We start from the raw sequence: 8,909 nt of genomic DNA on the forward strand, positions 1-8,909 counted from the left end.
CCTCTCCCTCCCTCCCTGGGGAAACGGCATCAAAACGATGGGCCGAGCGGTCTCCTCCTACCTCTCAGCGATACATCAGATTCCGGGCGCAGGAGACGATTCACAAATGCCTCAACTTCCCTCGGAGGGAAATGGAAATAAATCAGAAAGCGGACATTTACTTTGAGATCTGTTCCGCTCTGAGGGGAGATCGACACTTGAGCGGGAAACGGTTTCAGCGGGGTAACGCCCTCACAGCTGGTATGCTTCCGCTATTGGTTGAAACCAGTGATTGACATCGCTTCGCACCAATGGGAGTAGAGCAGCCCCTGAAGCTTTGGTTTTCAGCGGTGGGGAGGGGTGGTCACGTGATTGGTAGTTCAGCCGTTAAACCGATAAAGCTCGAGCTCTCCAGCGCGTGGATGACGTAAGACACCGCGCATGCGAGGGCAGGTCCTGGTGTGGGGAGCCCATGTGTGACGTAAGGCGCGTGGATTCGCCTGTGTGACGTCACCTGTGGGGGAGCGCTTGTAATTAAAAACACCTGAATGGACGTTTCTGATGATTTCAGTGGGAAAACAATATCAATCACGGGTTTCATCACTGAATCCAGTGTTGTGAGATGTAAAGTCCCCGGTTATGTGTCCGGGTATGCCGTGTTGTTGGCGGAGTGGGCAGCGTGGTGTTTGTCTCGATTCGGGTCACAACAGCAGAATTGCCAGCGGGGTCCACACGCAGTGTATTAGTCAACAGAAAACCTCTCGTCCCTGTAGTCTTTGTCTCCTGGTAAACTCAACACCCTGACAATATGGACCATAGATACCCCTTCCTCTTTAAAGTCAGTTATACATTCAGACAGCTGATCGCTGAGAGTAATTATATTTATTGGTCTTTAAAGTTCGCCCAGATTCGTTTGGACGGATTTGATGTGGAGTTCGGGGTGTCACAGTGAAAGGGCCGGACGGCCGAACTCTCTCCGTTGTCCAAACATCCTTCCAGGTGAGGCGACACTTCACCTGTGAATCTTCCGGGGTCGCCGATTGTGTCCGCTGCTCCCGATGCGGCCGCCTCTACACTGGTGACACCGGCTCCTCCGCAGTTGTGCGGGGTAGGGTTGTTTTTTTTGGGGGGAGCGGATCGATGTTATTGTTCCCTTTTGTGCGGGAGGGAAAATAACATCCGGATGCCGTTGTTTTTGATGCAGGGGTGGGGTGGGAGTTTGATTTTTCTCTCTGAAAGACTTTCATGCTCTTTCTTTGTTTTGTGGTTCTCTGGGGAGAAAAAAACGCAAGAGTTGTTCATGGATACCTGCTTTGATAATAAACTGACCTTTGAACTATCCGCTCCCAGCGGGACTTCCCGGTGTCCAAACATTTTCATTCCGTTTCCCATTCCCGACCCGGCGTGTCAACCCATCCCCTCCTCTTCTGCCAAGTTAAGGCCACCCTCAGGGTCCAGCAGCTGCACCTTATATTCCGTCTGGGTAGCCCTTGCCCCCAAACTGATGGCATGAATATCGATTTCTACTTCCGGTGAACAAATCTCCCTCCCTCCCACTCCCTCTCTTCCTCTCTGACTTTTCACGTCCTCTCACGTGCTTATCACGTCTCTCTAGGTCCACTGCTCCTATTCGCCACTCTCCTCTCCTATTAGATTCTATTTTCTTCTGCTCTTGAGCTTTCCCATCTACCTGGCTTCACCTGTCATCATCCAGCCAGCCATTTCTTCGCCCGCCCCGATTTTATTCAGTTATTTCCCCCATTCCATCTCAGTCCTGAAGGAGGGTTCAATTAGAAACGTCGACTGTTGACTCTTTTCGATAGATGCTGCCTGAGTTCCGCCAGCATTTTGTGTGATTTCCAGCATCTGCGGATTTTGTCGTGTTTATGAATTTCCTCTCAGTTGGAGGGGTTGGGTGGAAGAGTGGATATGGCCGGTGCAGAGAGATCAACCGTACAGAGCCTCGACGTTGATTTCTTTCTCTTCATTCCTGAATCTGAACTTCCCATCTTTGAGCTGGACAGATGTCTATGAGATCTGAGAGCATTACACAACTAGAGGAAGCTGACTGCTGAGAGAAACAATCCGTCAGGATTCCCCTCCCTGCTGACGGGGATTCTCTTTTACAGAACGCTTGGAACTTGCGCCCGGAATTGTCCTGGATCACCACAATAGAGTCAGGAAACCTCTCCTGCATCACTCTGATTCCTCTTGAGACAGGCGCACGCGCTCTACTTGCATAACCTCCTCCATGGACTAGATGCTGTGTGGCGAGGGAGGAGCCAGTCGGTTATCCAGCCGTCAAGTGGAACAGACAGATTAATCATTTCATCCAGACTATCCTGCTCGTCCCGAACTGCGATCTCCCGTAGGACCCCTGCATTCAGTCCACACTGGAAGGCAGTGATGAGAGATCTCTGATGCAAACCCCTCTCTCCTGCAGACGTGCGGAATTTAACTGCCCCCGTAAAATGTCGAACAGGCTGAGTGGAGGTCCATCTGGAAGATAGACCATGTACGCCAGTTTTTGCCCACCGTCACCAAAACAACCAGGCTGGGCATGGAATGTCAGCTCGCATCTGGGAATAAACATCCTGCAACAATCAGGATCAGCATAATATCCGCCTGGTTGTGAAATATATATATATATATAGGTTCGGATATGGCCCGAGTGCGGAGCAAGAGACACTGAAGCAGGTCGATAGTTCACACACTTTAATGCGAACAGAGTTTGAGAAAATAATAAACGCTACGCCAAACAGGGCCATTAACTAAAATTCTCAAAAGGAAAATGAAGCCTACAGTGCGGTTGAAAGGAAAAACTTAATATAAAATGAACAACAACACACACAAAATGCTGGTTGAACACAGCAGGCCAGGCAGCATCTATAAGGAGAAGCACTGTCGGCGTTTCGGGCCGAGACCCTTCATCAGGACAGGACCCTTCATTCTGACGAAGGGTCTTTGTCCGAATCGTCGACAGTGCTTCTCCTTATAGATGCTGCCTGGCCTGCCGTGTTCCTCCAGCATTTTGTGTGTGTTGTTGTTTGTCTTTCCAGCATCTGCACATTACCTTGTGTTTGCTAATATAAAATGAATATCGGGCGTCAGTTTCCTCAAACTCTCCAATTTCTCAGGCAAGGCCGAAAGCGTGCAGGCAGCGAAGTGTTGTTGTGCTTGGGTCAAGTCTCGACAAGCACTATGACAGAAATAATTGATTTTAGTACTATCACACGGAAATAATAATTAGCCAGGGGCCCTGTCACGACCACGGATTCGGCAGCACAGCAGATACGGCAATTGCGCTCGTGAGGATGCACGTGTCAGATAATTATTATTTCATTGTGATAGTATTTAACTCAATTCTTTCTGTCATAGTGTTAAACGCAGCCCCTGAGGCGCTACAGAATTGTATCTGTTGGAAGACCCGGATGAGCGGCTTGTCCAAGGTTTCCTTAGCCACAATACACTGTGTTAAATTGCAGGGAGATGGGAACCAGAATGCCAGAACAGTAAATGTTGAGTTGTGGAGGAGGATGTTGGGAAGACTGCAGACAGAGCAATGAATCAAAGGTTGAGCATGGTGCGACTACTGACCCGAGCTGCATGTATTTCAATACAGGAAGTAACGGAGGAAAGTTGGGTAACGAGCTGGAGATGAGGTAGGTGGGTGGGCAGACAGAGGCAACGTGTAGTGAGGAGAGACTGTCGATAGGGCAAAATTGCAGTCAACAAGATGCAACATAAATGGTGGACAAAATCGAAAAGCGTGCATACAGAAATGAAGATGTTATATTTGAATGGGGCAGTATATAAGCTAAGGCAGATAAACTTGCAGCACAGTTGCCAATCGGAATGATGTTATTGGCGTCTCTGGAAAATCTAAAAGGGTGGATACAGGGCTGAACTGAATAGTGGCTGAAAAAAATAGCCTGGTGCTTAATGTCCAAGGATACACGTTATATCAAAACAAAGTAGGATGGTAGAGTGGGCGGCGTTGCTCTGTTGGTGAAAAATAAATCAAATTATTCGAAAGAGGAGACATACGGTTGGAAGACGCTGATTCTTTGCGAATAGAGGGGAGGAACTGCAAGAGTAAAACAACAGTGATGGGAGTTGTATACAGACTCCAAAACGGTGGTAAGAATTTGACTTCCAAACTTCAAAGGGGGATTAAAAAATTCTTGCCCGAGGAGTGTCATGGTCCCTTCTGGCACCTGGCTATCTTCCTCAGGAATTGGGCCTTAATCACCTCATTTTGTTCCCAATCATTCCCAGGTTCCACTAACTACAAACACGTGTTTTCTATCAGCAACTGCAGTATAAAAACCCTGTGACCACAAGGAGCTGCCAGTTTATTGGTCGACTCGTGTACGAGTAACCTCGTTCCATGGTTCTTAGGACTATCAGTTCTAAGTCTAGCATCGTTCCTGAATTCTGTACTAAAACCAAGACTCCGGTTAAAGACTCCCTTGGCACCAATTCCGCGCTCGCAACGACCGTAACGCCTCCCGCCATAGCCTCCGCGCCCGTGTTCAGCATTTGGGTTCGTTCCAGCGCCACGTCCTTGCAACAGAACGAACTGGCCACGATGAACCCAGTGGACACGGATCCCGTACAACAGACCCTGGCCAGCCAGGGCGATCTATTGGGCGCCCACGACCAACTACTTCAGGAGATCGGGGAAAACCTTTGGACACCAACCACGAATGTACGGAAGGTCAGTGAACAAGCGGACCGGGTCTCCGCTTCTTTTCCTCCGTCCCCTCCAAGAACCCCGGTCACCCAAACAGCACCGTTCGGGATGGCTTCCACCCCCCTTCCCCCGGAATCAACAACACCATCCCCTCGACAGCCGCATGTCCTGGAGCCTGAACCCTACGCCTGGGACGAGGTAGGTGACGGGCCTTCCTGTTACAATGCTCCCTCGTCTTTGAACTGCTGTCACGTACCTACACCTCCGGCAATGGACCCGGCGATCACCTGTATGGCCTCAGGTTCTTCAATGGGGGCACACGTCTCCGTTCGCCTGCCACCCCAGGAGTGATCGGGACCCCAGCGCTCCTGGAAAAGCACTTTTGGTGGCCGTCCATGGAGGCGGATACCCGCTCCTATGTCTCGGCATGTTCCATCTCTGCCCGGAGAAAAGCCTCTCATCGGCCACCTGCGGGTTTACATCGTCCTCTACCTGTCCATGGTCATCCCTGGTCACACATCGCCCTAGACTTGGTCACCGGTCTACCATCTTCACATGAGAACACCATACTCACCGTGGTAGACCGATTTTCCAAGGCACTTGGTAGCCCTCCCTAAACTCCCTTCCTCCTAAGAAACCGCAGATCTTCTCATCCGCCACGTCTTCCGTCTGCACGGAATCCCCGCAGACATCGTCTCCGATTGAGGTCCCCAGTTCATCTCACTGGTATGGAAGGCCTTCTGTCAAGCCTTAGGTGCAACGGTCAGCCTGTCATCCAGCCTCCACTCCCAGACGAACAGGCAGATGGAACGGGTCAACCAAGACCTGGAGGAGACACTACGCTGTGTAATAGCAAACAACCCGTCGACTGGAAGCGACCACCTCCCGTGGGTTGAGTACGCCCACAACTCTGTAGTAAGCTCAGCCATTGGACACTACGTTGTGTATTGGCAAACAACCCGTGGACTTGAAGCGACCACCTCCCGTGGGTTGAGTACACCAACAACTCTGTAGTAAGCTCAGCCATTGGAAGGTCCCCATTTGAGTGTTCCCTGGGGTACCAACCCCCGCTGTCCCCCGCGCAGGTAGAGGATAATGCAGTACCATCGGTTCAGGACCATATCGATTGGTGCCTTAAGGTGTGGGAGGAGACACGCACGGCCCTACTCAGATCAGCAAGACGTAATAAGAAGATAGCCGACCGAAACTAGACTTCGGTGCCCGAGTACCAACGAGGGCAGATGGTGTGGCTTTCATCCAGGGACATCCTGCTGAAGAACGAGCATAGGAAACTTGCCCCTTGCTTCCTGTGACCATTCAAGGTCGAAAGTGTTATCAATCCCGCAGCGGTTCGCCCAAAATTACCAAGATCCATGCGCATCCACCCAACTTTTCATGTTTCCCAGTTAACAGAGTTTCCGTCAGCCCCTTGTGTCCCCCGTCTGAGATTCCCCCACCTGCCCGTATCATCGATGACCATCTGGCATACACCGTCCGAAGCCAACTGGATGTGCGCCGTAGGGGCAGGGGTCTCCAATACCTGGTAGACTGGGAAGGGTGTGGTCCAGAAGAACGTTGCCCCGCTCCTTCATCCTAGACCCATCCCTCATCCAAGATTTTCATCGGGACCATCCAGACCGACCTGGAGGATCGCCTGGCAGCTCCCATTGAGGGAGGGGTGGTGTCATGGTCCCTTCTGGCAATCGCCCACCTGGCTATTCTCCTCAGGAATTGGGCCTCAATCACCTCGTTTAGTTCCCAATCATTCCCAGGTTCCACTAACTACAAACACCTGCTTTCCATCAGCAAATGCAGTATAAAAACCCTGTGAGCACAACAAGGAGCTGCCAGTACGTTGGTCAACTCCGGTGTGAGTAACCTCGCTTCATGGTTCTTAGGATTACCAGTTCTAGGTGTAGCATCGCTCCTGGATACCGACTCCATTAATAACGACTCCGTTAATAACGACTCCCGACTCTGCCTCCGCATCCATGTTCTGCACTTGGGTTCATCCACCGAGTAACACTCTTGCCTCGCTTTCACTCTTTCTATATCTGAACAACTTTTTATACGATATTTTTGTCTAACTTACCTTAATTTTTCATCTTGTCTCTCCTGTGTGTTTTATTAGTTGTCTCCTGTTGTTTATGTAAAAGCTTTCCAATCCTCTCACTTCCCACTGTTTTCTTCCTGTATTATATGACCCCGCCTTTGCTTTGATCAAAAACAGGAGAAAATCTGTGGATGCTGGAAATCCAAGCAACACATACACAAAACACTGGAGGAAACTAGGAGGCCAGGCAGCATATAAGGGAAATAGTAAACAGTCGATGTTCCGGGCCAAGACCCTTCATCAGGACTGGGGAAAAATAAAGATGAGACGTCAGAGGTAGAAATGTGGGGGTGAAAGGGGTGGAAGAAGTGGTAAGTGATAGGTGAAACTGGGTGGGGGGAGTAGTGAAGGATAAAACTCCTTGGGATAGAATTTCCTTCACGATTCTCGAAAGTTCATTGCTAATGCCTCCACATCACTTCAGCTGCCTCTTTCAGGTCTCTGGGGTGTACATCATCTGGTCCAGGTGACATATTTACCTTCAGACCATTTGCTTCCCAACAACCTTCTCCCGAGTAACGTAATTTTACACATTCTGACCACTGACATCTGGGGCTTCCATATTCCCGTCAGCATCTTCGACAGATAAGAGTGATGTACAAGACTTATTCGGTTCACCTGCCATCACCTTGCACTCCCACCAAATTACTACCTCTCCAGCATCATTTTTCAGTGGTTTGATATCCACTTCCGCCTCTCTTTTACACTATATGTACCTGAAGAAAAAATTGGTATCCTCTTTATTACTGGCTAGCTCACCTATGTATTCCATCTTTTCCTTAATTATTTTAGTTGCATTGTGTTGGTTTTTAAAAGCTTCCCAATCCACTAACTTCCTAGTAATTTTTGCTCTATGCCTTTTCGTTGTTTTTTATGCTGTCTCTGGTTTCTCTTATCTGCCAAGGTTTTGTCACCTTACCTTTATAATTCTACTTCCTCTTTGTGATGTGTAAATCCCGTGCCTTCCGAATTGCTTCCAGAAATTTCAACCACTGCTGCTCGGTTTTCATCCGTACCCAAGTACTTTACAAATCACTTTTGACCAATTTTTCTTTTACGCCTCTCTAATTCTCTTTATTCCACATCTGATTTTAGCTTCTCCTTCTTTAATGTCAGGGTGAATTTGATCATATTAAGATCACTTGTCTTTAAGAGTTCTTTCAACTTCAGTGACCTAATTAATTCAGGTTCATTACAACACCCAATCCAGAATAGCTGATCCCCATCTGGGCTCAACCATTAGCTGCTCTAAAAAAGCATATTGTAGGGATTCAAGGAATTCCTCCTCTGAGACCAACACCATCCTAATATTCCTAATCACCTGGATGACAATCCCCCATGACTATTGTAACATTGCCCTTTTGGTACGCATTTTCCATCTCCCAGTGTAACTTGTGGACCACATACTTACTACTGTCTGGAGGTCTCTATACAATTCCCATCAGGGTTTTTTTTTTTTACATTTGCAGTTCTTTAATTCTACCCACAGATTCTGCACTTTCCAACCCTATGCCACCTCTTTCTAATGATTCTATTTAATATTTTACCAACAAAGCCACACAAACCCACTACCAGCTTGTTCTTGGCTTGTTCTTACAATAAACAGGTAGGTATCTGGGAAACAAGAGGACCTGCAAACACAAAGTGCACTGCGGATGCTGTGGTCAAATCAAGACGTACAAACAAGCTGGATGAACTCAGCAGGTCGAGCAGTATCCGTTGAAAGAAGCAGTCAAAAAGAGGACCTGCAGATGTTAGAAATCTGAGAACATCACACAAAGTGCTGGAGGAGCTCAGCATGTCAGGCAGCATCTATGGATGGGAATCAACATTTTGGGCCAAGACCATTCATCGGGGCTCTTGATTCCCACGTATGTGGAAAATCAACAAGAATAGAAAGTAGTGGAAATAGAAAAACCCTTTGACAAAATTTAGTTCAAGGCTTAAAAAAACTGCAAAACAGAGCTCAATACTTAACAAATACAACAGAGGCAATACGAACTTTCATCAATACCGACATTAACTTTTTTTATAAAAATATATTTGTCCAATTTCAATCAGTAAAATTTACAAAGATAAATAAGAACTTCAGAAAAGACTATTGGCACTCAAACCCACTAG

The 8,909-nt window shown here is 48.1% G+C and overlaps 1 protein-coding gene across 1 annotated transcript in view; it reads right to left on the minus strand.

The window, feature by feature from the left end:
* Window positions 1-922: 922 nt before the first annotated feature.
* The window catches only part of LOC140721990 (uncharacterized), a 40,667-nt gene continuing 32,680 nt past the window's right edge, over window positions 923-8,909 (minus strand). The window contains exon 3 of the transcript XR_012097522.1: window positions 923-1,250. The gene's annotated coding sequence lies outside the window, so the exon portion shown is untranslated. The remainder of the gene's footprint in view (window positions 1,251-8,909) is intronic.

Source organism: Hemitrygon akajei, unplaced genomic scaffold (genome assembly GCF_048418815.1).
Source record: "Hemitrygon akajei unplaced genomic scaffold, sHemAka1.3 Scf000066, whole genome shotgun sequence".
Lineage (NCBI taxonomy): Eukaryota > Metazoa > Chordata > Chondrichthyes > Myliobatiformes > Dasyatidae > Hemitrygon > Hemitrygon akajei.